At 45.1% G+C, this 26,612-nt stretch overlaps 1 protein-coding gene and 1 long non-coding RNA gene across 2 annotated transcripts in view; one reads left to right on the forward strand and one right to left on the reverse strand.

The window, feature by feature from the left end:
- Positions 1 to 26,612, reverse strand: part of EXT1 (exostosin glycosyltransferase 1) — a 281,698-nt gene that overhangs the window by 118,840 nt on the left and 136,246 nt on the right. The window lies entirely within an intron of this gene.
- Positions 20,003 to 26,503, forward strand: LOC123391457. Its single transcript, XR_006606144.1, has 3 exons — positions 20,003 to 20,226; positions 24,976 to 25,085; positions 26,247 to 26,503. It is a non-coding gene; the product is annotated as an uncharacterized LOC123391457 (long non-coding RNA).

A 26,612-nucleotide genomic window follows, 5' to 3' on the forward strand; every position in this document is an offset into this window, starting at 1 on the left:
CCTCTGCCTTTTGCCCAGGTTACGATCTCAGGGTCCTGGGATCAAGTCCCACATCGGGCTCTCTGCTCCGCAGGGAGCCTGCTTCCCCCACTCTCTCTGCCTGCCTCTCTGCCTACTTGTGATTTCTCTCTGTGTCAGATGGATAAATAAACTCTTTTAAAAAAAATTAGAAAAAATCTAAAATTTAGTTTCGTTGTCCTATGAGTCCCATTTTGAGAACTTCCTGGCCTGATGGGATTTAGGGCTGGTGCACAGGACCGCCCGGATGACGAAGCCCACCGATCTCTAAAGACCCCCACCTCATAAAGGAGATACGCTCATCATTATTTTCATTTTGTAATGAGATGATTTTGGACCCAGTGCCCACTAGCATTCTTTAACATAAATGAATGTTAACACATGAACAACACAACGAAGTTATTCAAGGTATACAGATCAAAGAAACTGAGGCAGTATTTATTGAGTATTCACACTCTGGAGGGTACCAGACCCCAGCCTACCTCTGCAGCCTTAGCACCCACCAAAACCCATCAAACATTCATCAGCACCTCCCAGATAGTCCATGCCACTTGCTAATTCCCTAATAAATTACCCCCTCACTGCCCCCCCCCTGCTGTTTCTTCTCCTAGGCAGCCTCTCTTACCTGTGCGAATTCAAGCCTTCAATCAAATGCCATCTCTTCTGTCGACCCCTCCCCTCTGTGAGAGTGGGCCCATCAGTAACATTCTTAATAATAGCCAACATTTATCAATTGTGCCAAGCTAAATACTTTACACAGATAATCTTATTTAATTCTCACAAACCCTGTGAGGTGGAGACTACTGGTTTTTTGCCATTTGACAGATGAATAAAGTGAAGCCTAGAAAAATGACTTGCCCAAAGTCCCACAGCTAATAAATAACAGAGCTGGGATTTGACCTCGGGGCCCTCCAGCTTCAGAGATTAAACTCCTAACCAATGCTTTGTATGTTTCTTTTCTTGTGGCGCATATCCTATTATTCCTTTGATTATTGCAAACTGTGTACCCATCTGTCTCCAAACCACCGCCTTCCTTGGATTATTAGAAATTCCCTGAATGCAGAGACCACATTTTATTCCTTCCCACCCCGACCCAGCACACAATAAAAGCCAAGGAATAAAAAGACCGAGTAAGTGAATGAGTGAACAAATGTTTCCATTTGACCATGGACCGCATCTTTCAGAATCTAGTTCTGGACCAAACTACAAAGTGGTAACCCTTTTCAATCGCCAGAAATGGTGACTGCCAAAGGGGTACGCCAAGGAGGCCTCAACTGTCCTCCAGATGATTTTCACAGCTACACCAATAAGCCATGACATTCAATGACACAAGCCAAGATTCACCCACTGCCAGACTCTAAGTGGCAGCCAGAGTGTCATCCAAGAAGTGATGCTCGTTTCAACTCATCTCCCTTGGGGCCCAGCCCATGCAGCCAGTAGAGGACAGCAAGCTGCTGGCCTGGGCTGACTGGGGAGGAAGTAGGGCGACGTGCGCAGGGAGCGCAGGTGGGAGAAACTGCTGGCCCAGAAAGAGAACCTAGACAGGGAGGTAGAATCTCAACGGCTCTGGAACTGTGCAGAGAAAAGAGCAGGAGCTCAGCTAGCATTACTGGGGAAAAAACCCACAGACCCCCAAACTGGACAGGCTTGGAGGAATGGTTCCCTTGGAGCCAAAACACTAGGCAGCCTGGAAGAATGTTCTAGCTCATTTAAATTCAAAAGACCTTTACTAAACAGCTACACAGGAGCAGTCCTGGGGTCTGGAGAGTGTCTACTTAAAGGCGAAGTAAAACATGCGATGCCCTCAAGAAATTCATTAGCCTAGCAGGGAGCGGGACATTAAGCCAATCCACGGTGGCACCCGGTTAAAGCTTGATAAGCAAAGGCAGAGACAAAAACATCCTTAATTCAGAATGAAGATTTCCGGGCCAGGGAAAACTTCACACAGGTGGGGTCCTGATGCATCAGTAGGAGTCTGAAGGGTGAGTAAAATGGAAGCCGCTGGCATCCTACCCAGATCCCCTCTGCTTGACTAAGTACAATCTTCCCTATGACATGTGTGTTGGCCCTTAAGGGCTTCAGAGAGCTGTCCTGGTAGCCAGCCTTGTCACCTCTAGGGGAAAGGCCTGGGTGTTTACCTCCCCCACCCAGAGTGGAGCCTGGAGCCGGGCCTCTACAGGCTGTCGAGCTCCCCAGGCTGCAGGCAGACTACAGCTGAACCCACAAACCCATACCTTTGCCTCCCTTCTCGTCTTGCCCTGTCCTGCTTCCCTCACGCCTTTCCTGGTTTCCATAAAGAATACGATCTCAGGGAGCACCTGGGTGCCTCCACTGGTTAAGTGTCTTGATTCTAGGTTTTGTCTCAGGTCTGTGTCTCAGGGTTGTGAGATCGAGCCCCGCGTGGGGCGCTGTGCTCAACATGGAGTCTGCTTGAGATTCTCTCTCTCTCTCCCCTCTGCCCCTCTCCCCTGCATGTGCACTCTCTCAAAATAAATGAAAAATCTTAAAAAAAGAAAAAAACCAAACCACAATACTATCTCAATCTTAATCACTTTGCAAGAGAATGCCCAACTAAGGCCCTGCCTCTGGTGTGTGTGTGTGGGGGGGGTGTGCAGGCAGGGTGGCACCTGATAAACACAGGCAGCCTACAGAACGCCACGTTAAGACACTGGGCATTTTGTTGCGAAAGCCACGGAAAGCCACTGGACAGTTTTAGAGGCGGACGGGGCCCTCAGAGTCTCTGACTTGCAAAATCTGAAAGCTGCAACTTGGTTACTTACTATCATCTACGGAGGGCAGAAATCCCTGGGCCGTAGGCTTGTCATCCTAAAGACGGGTGGTCTGGGTGAATTCCAGGGAGGCTGGATCTAGGGCTGTGGCAAAGGGACCAGGAAGGCGGGCGGACACAGAAGGGGCCGCTGGAGAAACAGCAGCGAGCACAGGCCTTCGCCACACACCGTGCAGGAAGGGCCGGTCGTCCATGAACCTTGTCCAGCAAACCCCACGCAGGCCTCCTGAGAGGGCTGGCACAGAAGGGCTCTGTTCTGAATTTCACACCCTCGGACTAAATCCTCTGTTATTCCATAGCACGTCCTTGAGAAAGCTCCAAACACAAAACTCACTGGCCCCTCCCTTCAAGTCCCCGGTCATTTTGTCATGAAACCACAGGGTAGACCCCACAACCACCCAGTGCAGGACGCGGCGAGAAACGGGATGGACGAGCGGCGCGCGTCCCTCTCCTGCTGGGTCAGTCCGTGTTGCCGATGCTGCCACTGTCCCTCTCCCCCACTTCCGCTCGCCGTTTCCTCTGCCAGGCACAGGGCTAGTCCCACCATCCGATTTCTACACATTCCGTACATAGTCTCCTCCTATTTCCAGATGGGACCATTGAGGCTCACAGAAACGATAAACTGTTCAAGGGGCCAGACCTAACTGTTCACGTATTTAGGTCTGTGTCCAAAAGCTCACGACTTCATTAATGTCCAAACTCATTCATTTTAACAGAGAGGGCACATTGATGGGTTAAGTCCCAATTCCCCATCCCCTTAAACTCAGCTCACAGTTTACGGCTAGTACTTTACCCCCAACGAACCGCACCTTCTTCTGCATCCTCGCCCATAAATCATAGTCATACTGACCTGTACGCCTGAGACATTACTCACCACACAGCTCTTCTGGGTTTTTCCCTAGGAGATTGTAATGGCTCAGGACAGAGGTAGATCCAGTCCATTCCTTTGCTATCCCAGAGCCCAGCACAGCAGCAGATAGGAGTACATGGTAAGAAAACTTCTAATCTCGGGTGCCTAGGTGGCTCAGTCGATTAGCATCCAACTCTTGATTTAGGCTCAGGTCATGATCTCAGGATCTTGAGATCAAGCCCTGCATTGGGGTCCACACTCCGCGTGGGGTCTGCTTGAGAGCTCCTTCTCCCTCTCCGTCTGCCCCTCCCCTGGCTTATACTCTCTATTTCAAATAAATGTATCATTTTTCTTTTTTAAAAAGAAAACTTCTAATCTCAAGAATCCACCAAGTTCTGCTGAACAGTCTCATACAGCAAGAATTACAGAAGATAAAGCCAGACGGCCTAGGGGTCTAACTCCTAGCAAGGCACATGCTAATCAAGTGATCGTGGGGGAAAATACGCAGTTTCCCCAGGCCCATGGATCACAGGAACATGAGGCCACTGGCTCACAGAATCTCCAGTGATGACACAGATCTTTCCCAAACTAACTGATATACACATTTATGCTAGAACAAGATAGTGCAAATCTAATTTTCTAGTGGCTCTCTTAAATGTGTATTTGTGGAAAATACTCATGTAGAAGCTTTAAGCCATTTAACCAAAAGCTTAACTGACTTTCCTTTGCAGAGTATTTAAGGAAACATTTATTTAGGCAAATTTTAAAAGTGGTTTTATGAAATCTTTAATGTAAACATGATATTCTGCCCTAAACCATCCAGATTTAATGATGAGTATCTCGACACTATACAGTAACTGCTCTGCAGAGACAGCTTTCAATGACTCCGTCTTTATTAAAAGGCAGAGGTAGAGAATCACTAGCTGCTCTTAATGGTCTAATAATAAAGTAGTCACTGACTGTTTGGTCTTGAGTACCTCCGCTGAGTACATATACCTCATCCTTGTAGAAGCCTATCCACTTTCTATAAAGCAACCGATCCCCAAGCCGTCTCCAAAGCACAGCTTCCGATTTGTGAAGAAACAAGGAATGTGCTCTACGTGGGTTTTCTTTTTCTCCTGCTTACAGAGGGTCCTACCGTCCCCAGGAATACTCCCTTTCCTGGAAGATCATCTTCTTGTCCTGAGAAAATTCTACCCGGATTTATGACCAACAATGAGATAATAGATCAAATATGCAGAGAATTCATATAAGAGAAAAAAGGAGCCATCATAATAGACAATTAGGCAACGGGCACCAGCGGGCCCCTCACCAAAGAAAAAAATGCATATGGTGAATAAATATATGAAAAGATTTGCAAGCTGACCAGTAATCACAAACACACAAATGAAAACAAGTTTCCCTTTTTTGGTCCAACAGGTTGGCAAGAATTTTTTTCTTTCCTTAAAGATAATTACTTGATACCCACAAGAGTGAGAATAAATAGACCCTTCACTTGATCTTAGCCAAAAGGCCGAGAAGCGATAATAAATAGACCCTTAGAAGCTCCTGGTAAGAAAGTGAACTGGGAAGTTCACTCTTGTGGGGGCGCAACTTGGCGATTCCTACGGAAATACTTGAGGTGTGTAAAAAAAAAAAAAAATCCCATGTTTATTATAATCACAGCACTGATTAGAACGAGGCATATGGCAAACAACACTAAGTCCTTTGATAAGTACATTTTATAGTCCATCTATGTCAAGGAACACTAGCTGGCTACATACAAAAAAATTACGTTTGCAGAGGAGTATTTGCTGGAATGGAAAAGTGCTTCTAGTGGACTGTGAGACGAAAAAAGCACGTTAAGAAGCAATGGTAGTATTTTTGCAAAATCAAGTATGTATGTGTGTATGCGCACACATGTGCCGTGTATATCCCACACATGGGCACGCAGGGCACAAGGCACAGGAGGATCTGAGGTGAAATGATGAGTCACTTTCCACACTGACATTTATTACATGTGTATTACCCTGTGGACTTGGTTTCTGTTTTGCCATAGGAAATAACCGCCAGATCTTGGGCCAGTGATGGGTCGTCGCTGCAACAGGACAGCCCTATCACCGATGATGCTCGCCTGCTTCTTTATGCCTCCTTATCCTGCTGTCACCCCTGCCCTGGTTTCTAGCACCCCCAGCAAACCTCACCGAGCTCCCGTGTATGACTTCACGCCCCTTCCCCCACTCCACGCGCTGTTCCCTCAATGACTGCTCCTTTATCAGTTCAGTTCCAGTTTCTCAGAAATGCTCCTTTCTGTATAAGTGGTGTAAGGGAGATCAGGAAGTTGTGGTGGTTTTTAAGCTGTTGATCTTTCCCCAATTCTAACTTTAGCTACAGGAAAGGAAATGGGTATAGGGAGCCCTCTAGGTCCCAAAGACCATATGGGAACCCAGGCCTCAGTTACTTTTAACACCTCTCTTGCCACTCTATGGAGCTGTGGATTTGGGATTTCTTTTTCCCACGTGATGAATGTGAAGAAGTAAGAATTCATCAGATAACAGCTTGGTCCTACTACAGCTAAACTGTGAACAGAGCCTCTACTTAGACATCCATGAAAGGTTTTAAGACAGAGAACCACCCCTTGACTTTCCAATTGGAAAAACGCACACCATGGCTGGAATACCTACTAAGAACGCATCCACTATAAGACAGGCAATGTTTATTACTGATACTGTTTGTTTTCAAACCTACTCTCCCAGATTCAAGGTACAATTATTGATTTTTTTGGACAGAGATCCCAAGTAGGCAGAGAGAGGAGGAAGCAGGCTCCCTGCTGAGCAGAGAGCCCAATGTGGGGCTTGATTCTAGGACCCTGGGATCATGACTTGAGCCAAAGGCAGAGGCCCCAACCCACTGAGGCACCCAGGCACCCTAATTATTGATTTTTTTTTTTAAATAACAACAGAAATACTATTGCCATAACTCACTGTGCCCTTCTATGGACCAGACCTATATGCAGGATGATAAGAGACAGGAGCCCACTGACCATCCTCACTTTACTGATGAAGAAACTGAGGCTTGAACAGGTTAAGGGACTAAGGGCATACAGTCGGCATGTTGGCACAGCCAGGAACTGACATCAGAGCTCCCAGTCCCTGTGTACTACCGTCCCCAGTCAGGCCATCCGGCTTTCTCTCTGTGAGGCTCCATTTCAGCACTTAGAGGCCCTGGACCTGTGGCCACGCTGCCCTCCAGAGAGTCCCCTCAGAGGCCGTTTGGACAGAGGGCGCTGAGTTTAGCAGACTTGGGAGACCTCCACTCTCCCCTTTGAGATACTGAACTTCACCATGAGAGTCTAGGTACGAAGTATTGGACAAGGGTCAATGTCTACGGTTCCTATGTTGTGTTCTATTCAAGGAAATGAACCGAAAGTAAGCAAGTAGGACTGGGGTTTTGAGGGCGCCCATTTTAACCAGGACTGGTTTGTGAGGCACATTTGACGTGCCTATCTCAGTTTCCCCTTTGGCGTTAAAGCCTGAGTAATGATTTTTCACTTTACATCAGTGCTCTGAGTGAGAACCAATAAAAGGGAATGCAAAGCGTTTAGCATACAGGAAAGCCCTAGGTAAGTGCTGCGCAGTGCTTAATCCTGGCCCCCTTCGGGGCCTGTTCCTGAAGCCAGTCACACAGAAGGAAGGTACAGACAGGCCAAGGCCTGCTGAGACACAACCAGGGAGACAAACAACCCACAAGCCAACGTGTAGACAGGGATCGTAAGAAAGCAGACGAATGCTTCAACAGTGGGGCTTTGGCATGAGGACCAGGAACGGGCTTGCGGCTAGCTTCCGCAAACAGGCACTGACCCGGGGGACAGTGGGAGGCCCATGGCTTCATGAGTATTAACCTCTCGTGCTCCCTTGTGGACCTCACCACCAGCCCTCATGCTACCTGGCACTGTCCTGAGGGAGTTTCCACCAACCCCTTTGGGGAAAGTGAAACTTACATGGGGGAACAGACAAGAAACTGACTTCTGGCTCCTCCTCCAGAACCCATCTTTCTTCCTTCTTCCACAACTGCTTCATCAGCATTTTGCAGAGGAAACCATGGAGGACTCTGCGGCCAATTTCGCAACATTTATAGGACGTACTTTTGAGAAGTAAAAGGGCTACCTGAGCCAGGAACTGTTACAAAGGAGCCTCCTAATAAGCTTTAAGCAGAGATCTGTTCTGTCTTGTTGAAAGTGGCCATAATAAGTTATTAATTCCACTTAGGATTTGAGGCAGAAAAAAAGAGCAGACATGATGATACACAGATGTGCTTAATCCACATAAACTAGGACAAGAAGCCACTTTTGTGGGTAAATACACTTGCGCCCCAGTTGCAGGGGTAGAATGTTCTGTATTTCAGGGGCCTCGGGATCTAGCCCTTAGTTCAGAGCTCAAACACATAAGTTATACTTGACATTTTTCTAAATTTACCCTTTTCTTTGAGATAATGTTTACATGGAAAATACACATCCGCATCTTACAATTTTCAGGGATCAGCTACTATGACTTAAACTTGATCACTTCTATTTAAAAAGGGCTGTTTCTCAGGCGCTGGCCCAGCAAATTGTCTTGGGAAAGCACAGATTCGTCACTAAGTTCCGAAACTTTTGGGGAAGCTGATGACACTTTAACCACAAACAAATCAATGGGGCTCAGGTTAGGATCCTCCACAAAGCAAACGAGGTCAGGCTCCTTGGTAGGAAAATCAAAAGTTGATTACTCCCACTGGTGAGAGATTACTGTCTTGATCATTAACTTAGAGCACATTCTTGCCTACTTTGTGGAGAACAACCGATAAACAGGCATGATAACACTCATTGTTAGGAGCTCAAAGTCTACTCGGGGAACCAGCAACAGAGGACACAGCCCAGAGTGAAAGCTTGAAAAAAAGAGTGTAAATAAGCATATTTGAATATTCAGCTTAAAGTAGAACTAGGAAGGCAGAAATTATCATAGTTTCACTTGAAAGGTCAAAGTCCCAGTTCCTCCCTTCCTGGGCATCTCATTTGAAGTGAACTTCTCCCAGTTGCTCTCAAGACAATGAGAGGATGTAGGTATTCCCAGCGCCCTCAAGACAGACAGAAGAACAGCCTCCACCCTACTTACTCTGTAATCAATAACCAGCGCTCTGAGGTCTTGAGGAGGCCTGTCACTGACATGCTCCCTGCTCCCAGAAAAGATTTACAATGGCTTACAATAAATACACGTATGTCCAGAGCATTTTTTTTTTTCAAAAAGAGAATAAAGCGAAATACCTAAATTGGGATATGGTAAGAAGAATGAGAGAAAAAATGATGCTCTGAATCGGTAACAAACTAGCGGATCTTGCTAAAAAGCACCACATTTGGTTGAAAGCATTCTAGCCCTCAGGACAGGGCTGGGGGTGGGCGGGGAACAGAGGAGTCATTTAACCCTGCTTGAGGGAGAAAAAGAGAAGCTATAAAGTTATGAGAAGACAACTTCTTGTTAGTTTAAACGCCAGAGAACTGGGGCAGTGGGGTGGCTCAGTGGGTTAAAGCCTCTGCCTTCCGCTCCGGTCATGATCTCAGGGTCCTGGGATCCAGCCCCACATTGAGCTCTCTGCTCAGCAGGGAGCCTGCTTCCTCCTCTCTCTCTGCCTGCCTCTCTGCCTACTTGTGATCTCTATCTGTCAAATAAAGAAATAAAACCTTCAAAAAAAAAAAAAAAAAAAACCTCCAGGGAACAAACTCCACCGGTGGCCATATTGCTCATCAGCCCCTCTGTTACGTTTTAGGAGTGTGAATTCCAGTGAGAATCTAAGGAAAGTTCTAGACCCTGTCCCCTCATCAGCTTATCCTCATACAGTTTTGCAGATACTCTCAGGGTTCCACGGGCCTAGGCTGTATACTTGCTTTGGGAATGCTCTGTAAAGTTTAAATTCATCTAGGAACTCCGCAATATTTATTCTCCATTGAATGCATACAAGGCCACTTACTGAAGCCAGACACCTTGGAGTAACCCTGCGAATACGGTTTCTTCCACCTGCCACGCGCAGCCAACAACGGCTTGTAATCATAAATCAGAATTGTTCCGCTTGAAAGGAGCTTTAGTAAAACCCTAGTAATTTGTCTTGATCTTGTTTTTTTTCCCCTTTCTTTATCTTGGGACCTGCTTGCACTCGTATGCTGAGATATTCCCCCTGTTTATCTACTTATGTTTTTGAGTTGTTGGTTTTGAATTCTTGGCTTTCACATATTCTGCATCTTAAATTCCCCTAATTTACTGTGTAATTAAAACACCCATGCACATTTGTTCTCAATTAATGGAGACAAATTATTCCCCAGTGGAAGACAGCTCCATTCCAACTTGGATCTGGAAGGGCGGAGAGGCCTGAATTTTAAATGTTGTCTAATGACGCTAATATTCTTTGTGTTTAAGAGATAAGTTAATGTATCCTTGGGAGACAAAGAACCCAAACACTCATTCTCACCCTCAGAAGCAGATGATTTTGTAAATTCCCAATCAATTTTCTAATCCTTATTATCTTAAATATGTCAACAATTTGTTAAGATCATTGCCAGAAGAAAAAAATAAGTTGGATAAAAGAAAAGGCAGTTGAGCTGGCTGAACAGCCTTTAGATTGAATAACAAACATCCACTTGAAGTCAATGGAACCATCATAAGCCTACACACTGAGAGCTTTGGAAATATTTGAGAGCATTAGAAAAAAAAAATCACAGTGGGCTGGAAAGAGAGCTTACATTTATAATTTGCAGGTAAAACTAATGTTCTCTTGGGCTTCCTCATGAGTTAACTGTGAAAAAAAAAAAAAACAAAACCGAAATAAATGAATTGAAATTAGAGCTCAGTTCTTTTATATGGAAGTAATAATATGATAGAAAGCTCCCAACAATATAAAACAGGAACTAGGTTAAATGGTAAAAATTTCAATGTGGTTTGAAAAAGAGAGAGAGAGAGAGAGAATCTTTTACTAATTAAGACTTTTTGAGGGGGGTGTTCAGAAAAGGAAAGAGAACAGTAGGTAACACTCAGTCTTGAGGACATGCTAATCTGAGAAACTGTGCTAAATACTTAAAAATACTTCATTTAAACCCAACTTCTATCTCACATGGGAAGTGAAATTATGTCCATTTTGTGGACAAGGTAACTGGGGCTCAGAGAGGGGAGACTGGGGGGCATCTGAGTGCTCTTCTAAAATTATTACCAAGGAAATCTCTATTAGGCTGGCCATCCAATCTACAACATGACCTTGGAGAGGCCACAGACCTTCCAAGCAGCAGGTAATTCATATCACTGATTCTAAGCCAGCTGGCTCTAAGGGCCAAATGGGGATTTGCGCTGGGTACTTTGTTCAGGGTTCAACACACTTTAATTACATCAGATAATGCTTGCTGTTCCTGTTTTTTCCTGGAAATGGGGTGTGAGTCCAATTCCTATTTAAGCTCCTGCCACAATGAATCTTTACTTTGTCAAAATAGGACAACAGGACAGCTAAATGAAAGTGATCAGAAAAGGACAAGAGGCTATCTTGGGCTCGCATCATGGTCGGGTCCGAATCTTCCCTTTGGGGCTTACGTAATCCTGACATGAAGGAATCAGGCTGAGCACACCAGGGTAAGAAACAGGTTAAAAAAAATAGGCACTGAAAGAGGTTAAAAAAAAAAAATCTGAATACTGGACCATTAAATGGATGCTCTAAGAATTGTGCTCAAAAGTAATATTCAAATTCACTTTGTTTTAGTGTAAACCAGCCCAGAGCTTTAAGGATACTGAGTCTATTCCCATATATGTTTACTAGGAGGATTTTACTAGTTCCCCACACTCTGTGCGCGGAGAAACCAAAATGAAAACATTAAAAAAAAAAAAAAAGTGCATTTCTTTACTTTTAACAAAAAGGGCAATGTGTATTTGGGGGGAATGTTACTGAACCTTCGGCCTTGATTAAGATAAGGGTTAATTAAATCAACGTCAGAACTAAGAGTATCACCACACATAAAAAGATGGTGCCTAGTTTAAAAAAAATCTAAATCTAAAAAAATCTAATCCTATTTGAGATCCTTTACTAATGGGAACCTTCCATGAGGGTTGCTTCCTCAGTCCCTCTGTTTAAGTGGAAAGCTGGAGACAAGGTAACATTATATAGTACTATTATTAATAGATCATTTTAGGGGAAGAACCGAAATACCTTGTCAGTAGGAATGGACCTGAGTCAGTAGGAATGGGAATCTCTTTAAAATGATTAGCATTCTTTCCTACTTCAGTGGCCCCCCCTTCACTGCTCCAGAGGTCCTGCAAAGCCCATGCATGAAAGTGAGAAGCCTCCAGGCAAAATGCCAGCAGTGCCGTGGGTCTCCTGTTCTTGCCCCCCCCCCCGCCCCCAAGAAGTTTCCTCCTAAATTCAGGAATCAGAAACAGCTCTTGCATATAGAAATCTGATGCTTTGGGGCGCCTGGGTGGCTCAGTGGGTTAAGCCGCTGCCTTCGGCTCAGGTCATGATCTCAGGGTCCTGGGATCGAGTCCCACATCGGGCTCTCTGCTCAGCGGGGAGCCTGCTTCCTCCTCTCTCTCTCTGCCTACTTGTGATCTCTCTCTGTCAAATAAATAAATAAAATCTTTAAAAAAAAAAAGAAATCTGATGCTTTGATTCTTTTAATTAGTTGTGTGGTTTTTGTTTGTTTTTGTTTTTCTGAGAGAGAGGGAGAATGGGCAAGGGGAGAGGCAGAGGGAGAGGGAGAAGCAGACTCCTCGCTGAGCCCTAGGGAGCCTGATGCTGAGCTCGATTCCAGGACACTGGGATCATGACCTGAGCAGAGGGTAGATGCTTACCCCTATGAGCCACCCAGGTGCCCCAAATTAGCTATTTTTTTTTTTTTTAAATAGACTACTTCCTCTGCAGACAGCACACCTACTAAGAAGTAGGAGACAGCCATCTAAATCAGGGCTCTGCAAACTGCACCCCAAGGTCAAGTCCGGTCTGCAGCCTCTGTCGGTACAGCCCTCACACTCAGAATCATTTTCACATTATTCTACATGGTTGGGAAAAAATAATAATAATTTAAAAGAAAGACGAGAAAGTCAACTACGAGAACATCAAATTTCAATGTTCATAAATGGTTTTCCACACTCTCTCATTTAGTATCGGCTCTGGCTATTTCCATGCTACAAGGGCAGAAGTGAATAGTTAAAAGCGAGTCCGGACAGCTCACAAAACCAGAAATAGTTACTATGTGGTTTGTCAAAGAAAAAAGTTTGCTGACCCCTGGTCTAGGAGGTTTGGACCTAATCCAAGGGTAAATGAAGTCACTCTCAGAAAACAAAAGCATGGCTCCCATGGCTTCCAGTGCTTTGCTTCTTTTTTTTTTTTTTTTTTTTTTGTGATTGTCAGAGAATAATCCTAGGACCCGCCCCACGTCACTCACAAGGAATCCTTTTTTTTTCTTTCTTTCTTAATACACATTGCCACATTGTCTTTATTCAATAGCAGGTGCATTAGCAGTGCAAGTAAGAAATAGTGAAATGGTAAAATGTTATCTGAATACAAAATTAACGTCATATTTAAAAGACCGTTGGTCCCCACGTTCCCAGCCTCCTCCGTCAACACTGACAGAGTAGAGACCTCATTCCAGGTTCTCTGCTCATGGGGATCAAATTTTGGGAAGGGCAACAGTGCCTTAAAGGAATCTGTCATTTAGCAGGAAAACACAATCAGCTCTCAAAAATGTGGGTGGGGAGACACTTTCCAGTGAAGCCTCGGGATCTCTTCCCCCTGTTTGGTGAGCACTGGCTTCAAGAAGGTTCCACCATGGCAGAACAGAAGACGGATTTCTGGGCACCGAAGAGGCTGGTCAATTTCAGAGTATGTTACCCACTGATGGACATACTTGTCAGCTGTATTGAATACAGGACTGAGTAAGATAGTTAGAAAACCCAATACAAATAGCTTTTAATACTGGCAAAGATGTGTGATGTGTGCATTTTAACTAATTCGCTTTTCTCCATTTTACCCACTGTCCCCACTGTGCCCTAAATAATGATTCCCGCGTTTGTTTCTCAAGCCTTCCGGGGATTTGTAGCTTATCTGATTTCCAGCTCTAACCCAGCTGTCACTTAGGCAAGCTACACAAATATACATATTTCTGCTTCCACCTTTCCTCATAAAACCATCCAGTTAGTGTAACTGGGCTTGGCTCCCCAGACTATGGGAGGAGCAGTCATTCTGCTCCCATGATTCTGACAATGGTTTCTTCCCCCAGTGCTGGGAACCCCAGGAAAGCCGCAGCCTGAACACTGGTCTGAGCTCTCGCTCAGCGGTCACACTCGGCTCCTGCGGACCCTGTCCATCCGGGGTTGGCGGGGAGGGCACACTTCTCCTGACAATGCCTTCCTGAAACCCCCATATACTTATTGGCCCAGTACGCCAAATGATCAGCCCCAGATCTCCCAGACCCAGTGATGCCTGTGCTTCTGGTCCAGACCGTCGTCTGTCATGCAGCCTTGGAGTTGGGTCATTCCCACAAGTGTTTCACTCCTCTCCCATTTTTTTTAACTTAATGTTTATTATAAAACCAAGGGATTATAAGGCTTTCAGTACTGTACTAACCACAGCTACCGTTTACTGAATGTTTCCAACGTGCCTGGCACGCTCTCAGGTGCCTTATGTACTAACCCACCGGGTTCTCACAATGATCCTATTAAGCACTATTGTTATCCTTATTCTAGCACTGAAGACACTGAGGCTGTGGCAGGCATCTTGATTATCACTCCAAAACAGCCACTGCTGTCCTGGACCCTCCTTTCTAGAAGAATCCACACTGAGTATCTCCTCCCTTCCAGGGCCATCTGCTCGGGGGAAGGCTAACACCAGCTCCCACTGATTCAGGCTGGGGCCGCCTGTCGGGGAGGCTGCTCTTCCACACCCCAGTGATGGTGTGGAGAGGGACTCTGCCAAGGGGTTCCGGGTCTGCCACGGAGGACACTGCTTCTAGCAGCTGCCATGCCCTGAGGAGAGGAGAAAAATTAGCTTATGGCCCAGACTGGAGTGCTGACTTAGCAAAGCAGAAAGGTACAAAGTACTTGGAATCCCACAGAGGTGGCCAAACCTTGGAATGAGCCAACTGTGGAGCTCCCCACCTACCTCTGTGCTCCTTTTCAGGTCCATTAACCCACCTAGGCTCTTGCTAAATGAGACAAACAATGAACAGAACGGAGGTTCAAAGCTGGCCTGAATCTGGAGGCTTCTTTTCAACACCAGCACTGCCCAGCAGGGTTGTAATTTAAAACTCCGTTCTGCAAACTCTTTGCATCTGTGGATTATTTAAAACAAATGTGCTACCAAGAGCACAGCGTCACCCAGAACAATGTTCCATCCCAAGAGTAGCCTGGTTATGACTAGTTCTCTCATTACAATGAACGATATTCCAAGGAGATGGAATCTCAAGTAACAACAAAAGCAGCTCATTTAAAAGGTACCTCAAGGGGCGCCTGGGTGGCTCAGTGGGTTAAGCCTCCGCCATCAGCTCAGGTCACGATCCCAGGGTCCTGGGATGGAGCCCCACATCGGGTTCCCTGCTCGGCGGGGAGCCTGTTTCCCTCTCTCTCCCTCTCCGCCTACTTGTGATATCTTTCTCTCAAATAATTAAATAAAATCTTTAAAAAAAAAAAGTACCTCAAAAATGATTTTAGAATTTCTGCTGTTTATAGATAGTCTGAACCTTCTACCTCTCAAGTGTGGTTTTTAATAAATCACGACACTAGAGAGAAAGGTCCCGAAGTTGTAAGTATGGATTTTTTTCTCAAAGAGCAAAATGGAAAATAAAAGTCGTATTTCCCTACTACCGCTGGAAGACCCTAACTACCAGCCCAGGGGCAGGCACGAATGATTCCAAGAAAGAATTTTAAGACCGAGAACAGAGCTTTAAGATTCTTACGTGTGGGGCAATGCGCAGACTGGGCGAGGGCTGCCTACCAACAGGTGTGTATTTCCCATGGGGAAAGAGGGGAATCCAGGGGACCTAAATACACGGGGGCGGCTCAAGATCCAAGTGCTGTGCAGAATTCAGTCCCACGACCGAGGCAATTTCTACCCCGAGAGACGAAGTGGCAAGTCTGAAACAGGCGGTTTCCCCTTCCCAGGCTGTGATAACACAGTCATGATTTCCTGTGTAACTGGAGCCATCGGACAGTTCCAGAAGAGTGGCTCACCTCGCTTTGTGTCTCGGCAACAACAGTGCGTTAGCAGTCACAAAGAGGGATACACAAACCGAGGGGAGAGGCTCGTGAGGACCAAGGAACCGGAGCAGGTACCCAAAGCAGAAAATCCCACGTGCAAGTGTTTACGAGGATTCTGCTTCACCTGATGATAGCTGACCGTCCTGCGAGCTAAGACACCAGGATAAAAGCAGGGAATTGGTTAAATCCATTACTTTTGACAAAGTTGCAGACTATTCAACCAGCAACACCCGGTGCCACCAAATTAAACTGTCTGTAGAGATGCCAGGGCCTCCGATCCAAACAGCCAATAATTCCCTGAATGCCAATGAGCTCGCGCTGCCCCGGCTCAGAGCAGAAAGACTGCCGATCTTCAGGAGACAGACCCCGAGACAGGATCGGAGAAAGCTCTGGCACAGCCCTGGCCCTGCCTTGAAGAGGTCCCCGCCACTCCCTGGGCCTCTGGTTCCTTGCCTTGTAGAGCAGAAATCCAGTCCCAAGTTGTACCCATGCTTGGCTCTGGGATGGGGCATAACCCACCACGCTATAGAACAGAAAATCCAAACTTCTACTGAAAGAATAAAGGAGGCAAGTGCGTACTACGTACCACGCAGGCACCGTTTTCGTCAGGCCTGAGTCTTACCGTAAAATTGGGCCTGTAGGTCCTAATCGCATCTGAAAGGATTAGAGATTTGAAGGAGGCAGTTTTCCATGTATGCGCGCGCGTGTGTGTGTGTGTGTGTGAGAGAGTGTGTGTGTGTGTGTGTGTGTAGGCCAGTGGTTATAGAAACACAAACTCCTGAAGGACCCCCCGCCCAGGTAATTTTTCAAAACAACTACACTCTGTCCTGCGTACGATACAGTCAGAGCAAACGGGTGAGACGTTTTCAGGGCACACCGCACACGTTCAAGGAGTGCGGGCCTATCTGTACTTGCTTTTTATTTTTTCATGAAGGGTCTGGGGTAGAAGGAGGGTAAAAAGTTCATTCTTTTCCTTCGCACTCTGCCCAGGCTCTAAAGAAGATAAAAACGCTCATTTCCACCTTAAAGTTGAAAGCAGGGCTGGGCCGTTCAAGATAACTTAACTACGCTTCTGTTGAAATGGGCCTCCGTAGACTATCACCACTAGGTACTCAACTGATCTGATCTCTGCAGCCATCCAAATTGGCTCCTTCTAAAACCGAGACTAGTAAAAGCAGAACTCTGGTTACTCTGCAAAGGGAGGACACAGGACAGCTTCCGATCCCTCGAAAACCAAACACCATCAAGAGCTCCTGCTAACCAGTCTTCTGCACAGGTGTACTTTATTTTCAAAAGTTTAGAGGCTGACTGAAATGGGGAGTCTGTTAAAGCAGAAGGGGGGATCCTTCGAGGCTTTTCTCGAGGGCAGGGTCGTTCATGAACAAGATTCCAATCCCACAGGAAAGCATCCAGACCTTAACGCACACCGGAGAACAGAGGTTGGAGCAAAGTAAGAAACAATGCCGGAGTGTGAAGAGGACCCAGAGAGTGAAACCCGCACAGGCAGGCGGTCACCGCTCCCCAGATGACCCTAAACCTTCCAAAGAGAACATGAACTCCAAAAGGAAGCAAGCGTGTGCCTCACGCTGGACTTCCACGCAAGTCACTCCCCCTCCCGCCTCACTGTTGGGTAACGGAGAGACAGAGATGCCGAATGCACATACAAACTAAGAACTAAGCCATCCAAATAGTCTCTGAATCTAGACTAAACCTAGACTAAAACCTCACCTTTCCCTCTAATGAAACTGTTACGTCTAACGTAATTATTCAGGCTGTGTATCTGTTTTCCAAATTAAATCAGCAACAATAATAAAGTATACTCTCAAAATCTTAACATCAGAGCAACATACTAATCTTTGATCTACTGGTTAGCAAATATTTATTGAGCATTTCATGATGACCCACAGGCACCAGTTTTAGTCCCGGCTAGTAGAACCCTCTTCTCAATGCACCCAGTCAAAAGGAAGTGATTTACTAAACTTTAAATTATTCAGTTAAAAATAGATTCGACGATCTTCCCCCACCCCCACCCCCACCCCCACCCCAGGCCTGTATCTACCATTTCCATCTAGGGGCTTGCACTCCCCGTCTCTGGCTTCTCTATCAAGCGGCCCCATTTCACTCCACACGGAAATCTCTTCATGGAAGTCACTGAGAACCAGCAGTAGGACGGACTTATCCACACTGACTTCCCATTACTGCCCTTGATCGAAGGGTCTGGGTCTTCCTCAGATCAGCTGGGGTCATCAGCTGAAGGGACCCAGGGATGAATGAACTCTGGGGTCTAGTGCTCGACACCTCCTCCAACCAGCAGCACTTTGCACCTGGGAAAATTGGAACTCGGTGGTGCCTGGAGTGAGGGGAGAAGGGCTGGAGAAGGGCTAGTCTGCTGTCACGCACTGCGGACAGCTGGCCGAGGGACGGGCCGTCTTCCTGTAGGAGACATGGGACTCACAGCTGGCACACAGCGCCCGGCCCCCACCTCGCGCCTCCCTCCCTGGCCTCGCTAGTGCCCATCATTGCCTTCCATTATGTCGCTCTGCTTCTGGTTCCCTCCACACCAGAAAGGTTTCATCCTTCTGTGTCAGAAGTGCCCTCAAGCTGTAAGTACAGAGGTGGGGGCACTACCTCGGGCCGGGGACATGTCACTGAGGAGGCTACCTTCCCCACCCTCATCGCCTTCACCGTGTCACCGTTGTCACCTGCTTGACACAGATGCTGCATGAACACCTTCGACTCTCTGACTTAACCCTCTAGTTACCTGCCATGGAAACAGCCGCTGTCCCCAATTCACAGATGGGAACACTAGAGGTCAGAGAGTAGAAAAGAAGGAGACTGAGCCCATGTCTGTCGGACTCGAGAGTCCAGGCTCATACGAATGCACTGCAACGTTTCCTCACGATACAGTTGTCTAGTCACACTGAACCCGGCACCGGAGCCCAGCGGTTAGGAACCCAGGCTGAAGGAGCCTGGATGTTTAAGGGCATATCTCACCTCTGCTCTAGATGCCCAGTTTTGCCACTTACTTTCTCTATAACCATGGTCAAGTTACTTAGAGTCTCAAGGCTTTGATGTGACCTCACTGGGCTATGATGACCACTGACCAGAACACAAGACTTAGCACAGTGGGTACACATAATAAATACCCAATACAATAGAAAGTATAACTTACGGACTTATCTACACATTGAATAAAATTTGTGTTTTCCACGGTAAAACTTAATACTATTTCGTGTAAGTAGCCCAAATGCATCCCCCCACACACATACATCTTACCCCCACTGTGCCTTTGCGTTCTTCAAAAATCTACAAAAAGCTCCAAACCGAATGGACTCTTCTGGTTTTTATTCACTGAAGTGAAAGACAAATCATTCACCACCTCTCATCTTAGAGGTACTCAAGTGAGATTACACAGAAAAGGAAATCAGGGAGATGAATGAATCTTACAAAACAGTTTTACTTCTTTCGTACATAATTACAAGAAGCCAGATCTGTGCAACGAGGAATTTTCACCAAGCGTAACAAATGGAGAAAATTGTAAAGGCAGGTGTGTAAAGCTACAAGGTGTTTTTTTTTTTTCTTTGTTTGTTTGGGTTAAAGATTTATTTGAGAGAGAGAAAGCACACATGTGGGGAGGAACAGAGGGATAGAAATCTCAAGCAAAGATCTCAAAAAATCTGCTGAGTGCAGAGCCTGACTTGGGCTCCAGGCCGCGACCCTGAGATCAAGACTTGAGCTGAAATCAAGAGTCAGATCCTCAACCATCTGAGCCACCCAGCTGCCCCCAAACTCAAACAGTGTAATGACAATTGGGTTTTGACAGAGTCGACTGCCCAAGGCAGCCATCTTGGGGAACTGATAATGAGTACCCTGGATACAGGGCCGACAAAGGATGTTTAAGCAATGAAATTAGACATTTAATTTTGGATACTGCTACTTATGAGAGGCCTGGGGCAAATCATGCGAGTGTTAGTGCACTGAAGGGCTACAAGGAATCCTTTGTTTTTCAAATAATAACGAGGAAGAATTCCACAGCGCTGAAATGTGCTCAAGATGTTCTAGGCTACGCCCTTACCCCCGTGACTCTAGCCGCCAGAAAAGGAAGCCAAATGAGGTACAATACGCTACTTAATGATTGCAAACTTTTTTTTTTTTTTTAAATGGGGAAATAATCTCAATACAATTTGCTTTGGTATTGAGAAGACTCTAACCCTGATGAAATTTCAGGGCATTTGCTTGTCCAGTGCTTTCTTGAGTTTGAAGCAGATGTCAAAGGAAGAGCATACAGAATTGGGGGCAGGAGGAGAACCCTGGCCTACACGCCTGAGGATAAACAGGTATCTTTGACATTTATCATGGACTTGAATATGCTTTGCAATTAAATTGTAGAGTGCCTGGGTGGCTCAATAAGTTGGGTATCTGCCTTTGACTCAGGTCATGATCCCAGGGTCCTGGAATTGAGTCCTGCATCGGGCTCCCTGTTCATTGGGGAGCCTGCTTCCTCCTCTCTCTCTGCCTGCTGCTCCCCTGCTTGTGCACTCTCTGTCTCTGTCAAACAAATAAAATCTTTAAAAAAAAAAAAAAAGGTAAAATAAAATTATAGTGAGTTTAAGCAAACCTGGCATGCAGAACTCTGAATATACCAAAAGAAATCATCTGGAGGTGAGCAGACATTTTATGAGTCTACCCATGTGAATTTCCAAAAGCTTTTAAGTTTTTCAAACTGGATGCTATTTGCAAACATGCAACTTACATGCACTTAGTTTCAGAATTCATATATAAAGTGAGATTCAGCTGTACTCTGCTGAGGACAAATATTCTCACGGAAAATAAGCATTGGCCTTGCACCTGAAAGATCTTTCTCGGGAGCATTCAAGAGAAATGGCAAGTCCCTACAGCAAGATGCACCTGGGAACAGACCCTTTAAATGGCAGGCGAGCTGCTGGGGGCTTGAAATGGTGTGTGGACAACCCTTTCCCCTGTGGTTGCCTTGCACAGAACTACAGATCTTACAGCTGAAAGGGGTCATAGGGGTGCCCAGCTGGCTCAGTTGGTAGCATGTGGGGTGCTTGATCTCAAGGCCGTGAGTTCGAGCCCCACGATGGGCATACAGGCTATTTAAAAAATGGCTCCCCCACTCTCTGAGTGAAGTCTGACTTCCGCCCTCAGTAGCCTCTCCATATATTAGTGATTCAGTATCTGTTTTGTAAGTGAGACCTCAGATTGTAATTAAGAATGATCGATGTAGGGGAAAAAAGCTAACAAGGCAATCAATTCCTTCTTTCAGTTGCCTCAAATCGTGTCCATTTATAGAGTGCTCATTTGTCAGTTCTGGTCACTGGTTTCGCCCTCATTCAGTTACCAGGTAATCTCAATCTTGGTCAGGGTCTCGGGCTCCTGAATTGAAGGAGTCGCCACCTCCTGGTAGCAGAATGTACTGCAGGCTACCCCGTGGCTTCTGAAATCCGTTATCCATGTGGAATACTCTTCTTTCTAGGAATCGACGCCATGAGCAGCAGAAACTGCTTATGTTGCAGCTATAAATGTGGCAAATCAAATTCAGCCACTGCTAACTACTTTATTCCCAAGAGTATAAGATGGCTGTTTACCCCAAATATAAACTGATTTTATTCCATACAGCCTACCTCCTCCTGCCACCCCTGGGGAATCAGGTTCATTTGATGAAAGTCCTAATAATTATGACTGAATGGTTACGCTGATTAAAGCTGGTGAAAGCTATAAAATATGGAATATTAATTTTAAGTACAAAATCATTGTGCATTCTCAAAGAAACTGCTTTGGGGAATTACAGTGCTTTTTTATCATTTGTTTACTTATATACTTTAAATATTTCCCCTCTATCCTCTTAATTTACATTATCTTTGAAGATAGCAATGTAAAGCAAAGATAAGCTTCAGTCTAGACAACCCTCCCAGTCGATCCCAACTCCAGAATTAGTAGAATTCCAACGAAGTGCTTACAATTCTTGTCTGCTGAGTTTTTATAAGGATCCCCTGAGGTCAGCCACCACACTGGCTTGCAGGGTACTTAACTGCACATGAAAGAGAAAGAAATAAAAAGTGCCATCATCATAAATTTATGGAGAAGGTAGAACTTCTGGTACCAGGGAGATGAGGAACTGTCCACTGAGGGCAACAAGGAGCGAGCGAGTCAATGCTGATTCTATAAAATACCGATTACTGAGACTGGAGACGGAGTTATACAGACCTTTGGTAGGATCACAGCAGACACTGCCATGTTTAGTATATTTTATCTTGTCTTGCCTTCCTCCTCCCACCAAGGGGTGTGTGTGTGTGTGTGTGTGTGTGTGTCTGAGTGTGGTAGGGATGGGGGGGTGGGGGGGGTGGACAGAGAGGTCTGTTTACCAAAATACGATTTGTAGGGTATTTTGCCTTCCAGTTTAATTCTTCATGCCAAATACAACCCCAGGAGGCAAGAGACACCTTGAAGAATTGCAACAACTTGCATTCAGGAGTGTGAAGTTCACACACATGGAAATCTTTGTTTTACTCCCTACTGCATTCCAGATGCCTAGAAGAGTAGGGCCAATTCAGCTAAGTATTTGTTGGCTCAACAAATGAAGCAAAGGGGAGAGTCAGAAAGAAATGAATTCACCATAATTTACTCTCCTTATCCTTCACGTTGTGCTTGAGATAATGGAGTACTTGAGAGTGAACTTGACCGTGGAAAGATACAACCAGTAGGTCCACTGGAACTTGAGGACAGACCATAAAACATGGTCTAAATTATGTGTTGTTTTTCTTCAGTTTTGAGTACAGCATGATTCTGTATTCAATTACCAAAGGTCTGGTATCCTGGGCATCCATCAGCCACATTTGAATATTAAAGATCACGAGGGCTGATTGCTGCTATTCAATTAACATCCTAGAGCCAGATCAGTCCTGCCAGCTAGAGGACTCCCCCAGCAGCACAGCACTAAATATCTCTGTTTCGGTTTTCAATGGTCACATGGCAAACAAGGGGAAATGAGCTCCAAAGTCCACCAAAGATGATGCTGGCATTCTGGGGTCAGAAGCCTCTGGTTCCACAGAGTCAATCAATATGGTGCAATCGAGAAGACCGTACCTAAACCACAGAATGTAAAGGGCACTTCCCGGATACAGGGATAGTAAGAATGTTTTTCTTCCACTTCTCTTCCAGTTATTTTAAACTAGAAATGGTGAAAGCACTAGCTCATTGCCAACTATGGGACAGGCTCAATAAATATTAATCAATCTCTTGAACTCTTCCTCCAATGCTCAAAACAGAGCAACATTTCCAGAATTCGAAAAGGAAAAAAAAAAAAAAAAGGACTTTCTGTAATTGGTTAATTTTTAACCCTAAGTATGTGTTAACTATTCACACAGATGGTTCAGACCTAGGGAGTAAATAGAAACTCCTCCCACCATGAACAGAGGGGCAATGTCCAAATGTCCCATTGGAGGAATAACCAAGAAAAGCATTTCTTCTCCATCAAGGGCAGGTCTAAGACAAAACAACAAAACAAAACAAAACAAACAGAAACTACCTATTTTGCTAGCCAAAATTACCACGAATAGGTCTATGGTAATTTAATTCTCCTTAAAAGGTAAAACCCACTGTGGCTCAGTGGGTTAAGCCTCTGTCTTCAGCTCAGGTCATGATCTCAGGGTCCTGGGATCGAGCCCTGCGTTGGGCTCTCTGCTCAGCGGGGAGGCTGCTTCCCCTCTCTGTCTCTGCCTGCCTCTCTATGTGTGATCTCTCTGTCAAATGAATAAATAAAAAAATCCTTAAAAAAAAAAAAAGGTATAAAAGCATCATTATCCCACGGGTGACCAGCTGTAAACTGTAACAACCTCCTCACGACCGGACCACAAAGCAGCGTCTAGCTCCAACACAGAACGAGTGCTCTCTCTGACGTGTGCTACATGACTGTTCAGGGTTTCAAGGCTTAAACTTTCCCCTCTTGCTCTCCAGACTCCTTTTCATCAGCCACAGCCCTACCTGACATGATAACAACATCTAATAGTAACTTAAGCACTACTATACAATAAACGTCACTACTATACAATAAGCGCTTCTAAGTGCTTTCTATACCTTGTCCCGCTTAATCTTTACAGAAAGGTCTATTGTATTGACATGCCCACTTAGACCATAAAGAAACTGAGGGACGGAGGTTAAGTACGGAGGGGGAAGGAGGTCATGAAACCAGCCAGCACGGGAGCTAGGCTTCAACTCTGGGACTGGTTTGAAGTCACGCTTCTTACTCTCTCATACGAAGGCTAACGTAGGCCTTCCCTTTCTTACCTGAGACGTGTATTCTTTCCCGGATTTAATCAAACCTGAAATACACCACACCTTCACTGTTCCCTAAATGCAAACAAATCGTTCTCCATTTTGATCAAGGGAAAGACTAAAACAATAATTTTTCCTTAACACTGAGAAGATCCACTGATCATGGACATGAGAAGATTTTTTTTCTTTTCCCTGTTTTTCAGTTTTCAATCTAATACAGTTCACTTTGTCCCTTAAATAAGGTGTTCTACTGCTATTGGGAAACCAATGTTCTCTCAAGACTTTATTGCAATATTATCAGGAAACTGGCTACTTAAACAGCAGGTAATCTTTTATTTCATGCATAATTACCATGCACTATATTTTGATTTGATCCTAATGGCCCTAAGTACATTTTAAACAAACCCTCAACCTGCCCAAATGAAAAACATTTTGCTTCCTCTGTTGCACTTGTGTGGCGATGATAATTAACACATCTTGGGAAATTCGAGCTACATCTGATTAAATCATAACACACCATAAAGGTCTTTACAAATAATCCTTTGAAGAATCCAGCTGAGAAAATCATGAAAAGAAGAATTATGAGAAAGGAAGCTCATTATAGTTTTGCGCCTGGCACTTAAAGGTGACCCTGTCAAGGTGAGTGTTTTGAATTCAGTTAACTTTCCCAGAATGCACCAGGAATGACTTGAGAGAAGAGAGCCACTGAGATGACCAACCCTTCACTCACAGACTCCCCGTTTCTATTCAGTTATTAGTTCCTATTATTCTTTCTTTGTTTGGGCCCACAGCCAAGGAAATGCTGCTCTTTCCTCAGACCAAAAACTTAAGAAGAAACGGTCATCAAACAACAACAACAAACTTCTCTCAGAGGAGCGGACATCTTGATGCTTCCATGCTTGTAAGTTCAGCTTGGTTTAATTTGGGAGGATATGTTTAAAACGGAAACATCATAAAATACGGATATGAACTGAACCCACAAAATTTTGAAAGAAGAAAAAAAAACAAAACTAAACCCAGAAATTAAGCCTAGCTGTTCCTTCCAAAGGTCAGAAGTCAAAATGAAATGAGCACCAAAATAATTCGGCACTATCACTCCCTTCAAAAATGGACCTCGATGGCTTAGTCGGAAGAGCATGTCACTCTTGTACTTGGGGTTGTGAGTTCAAGACCCACATTAGGTGTAGAGACTACTTAAATAAATAAAACTTCAAAAATATATTTAAACAACAAAACAAAAATGGACCTACTGCTATTGTTATTCTTACTCAGAATAATACTAGCCATTGCACTTAGCATTTACTGAGCGCTTCCTCATGCATTCTGTGACTTAATCGTCATCACACTGCCAAGTGATTATTAACTCCTGGGAAACGAAGACAAGATGGTGTTCATTCAGCAATTTGTCTAAGATCATACGAGGGGCAGTAAGGATCACCGTTGGGAATCAGAAATCCCGCCTCATCCCAAAGTGCATGTTCTTAATTAAACCCTATCCATTCATTCTACCTTATGCAAAACAATAAATATTTGACTATCAACTACCTATTGTATACAACTGTGTTCAGTAATCCGGACAGAGTATAACTAACATTAAGCACGGAAGGCACTCAAAAATACCGTATTGAAAGAAAAAAACAAATAGGTACCTCCTTTCGTGGCCCAAAGTATTTATTGAGTGAAAACAGGTTCTATGACAGTGTATAAACAAACAAAAAATGGACAAAGCAGGCCTAGTCCAAAGGCATTTACCACCTCCAATGGAAAGATAACACTTACAAACCAAACAATCTGGGAACAAAACAAAGCACCCATATTTATTACTGAAGGCCTAGGGGCCGGGTCCAAGCCTTCTTTGAGAAGCCCCATTTTTCGGAATCCAAAGTAAAAACGCAAACAAATGTGATCTGGTGTGTTCCCCATGGCCCCCGACCCAAGAAGTATCCTTCACGCTCTTCAGTCAATGAGAAATCACAAATAAGAATACATAAATTGGACTCAGGAATTTGTTTCTTAACTGAACGGTTGCTAAAGTAATCTCTTCCTCATTTTGTTCCTGCAGGACCACACAGCAATCCCTGTATTCAGCCCCGTAAACTAAAAATGTCAACCACAGCCTGAGACCCTCCGTGCACCCAAAAGTGAAATGCCTACGTTAAAATATACAAGGGGACCCCAGAGACGCAAATTCTCTTACTTCTGAGGCCATGGTGACTGTTTCAAAGTCGAGTTTAAGAAAACATCGCCAGGGTGGGCACCTGGGTGGCTCAGTGGGTTAAAGCCTCTGCCTTCGGTTCGGGTCCTGATCCCAGGGTCCTGGGATCGAGCCCCACATCGGGCTCTCTGCTCGGCAGGGAGCCTGCTTCCTTCTCTCTCTCTCTCTCTCTCTCTCTCTCTGCCTGCCTCTCTACTTGTGATCTCTGTCTGT

Source organism: Mustela putorius, unplaced genomic scaffold (genome assembly GCF_011764305.1).
Source record: "Mustela putorius furo isolate JIRA1106 unplaced genomic scaffold, ASM1176430v1.1 tig00000228_pilon_pilon_pilon, whole genome shotgun sequence".
Taxonomy (NCBI): domain Eukaryota; kingdom Metazoa; phylum Chordata; class Mammalia; order Carnivora; family Mustelidae; genus Mustela; species Mustela putorius.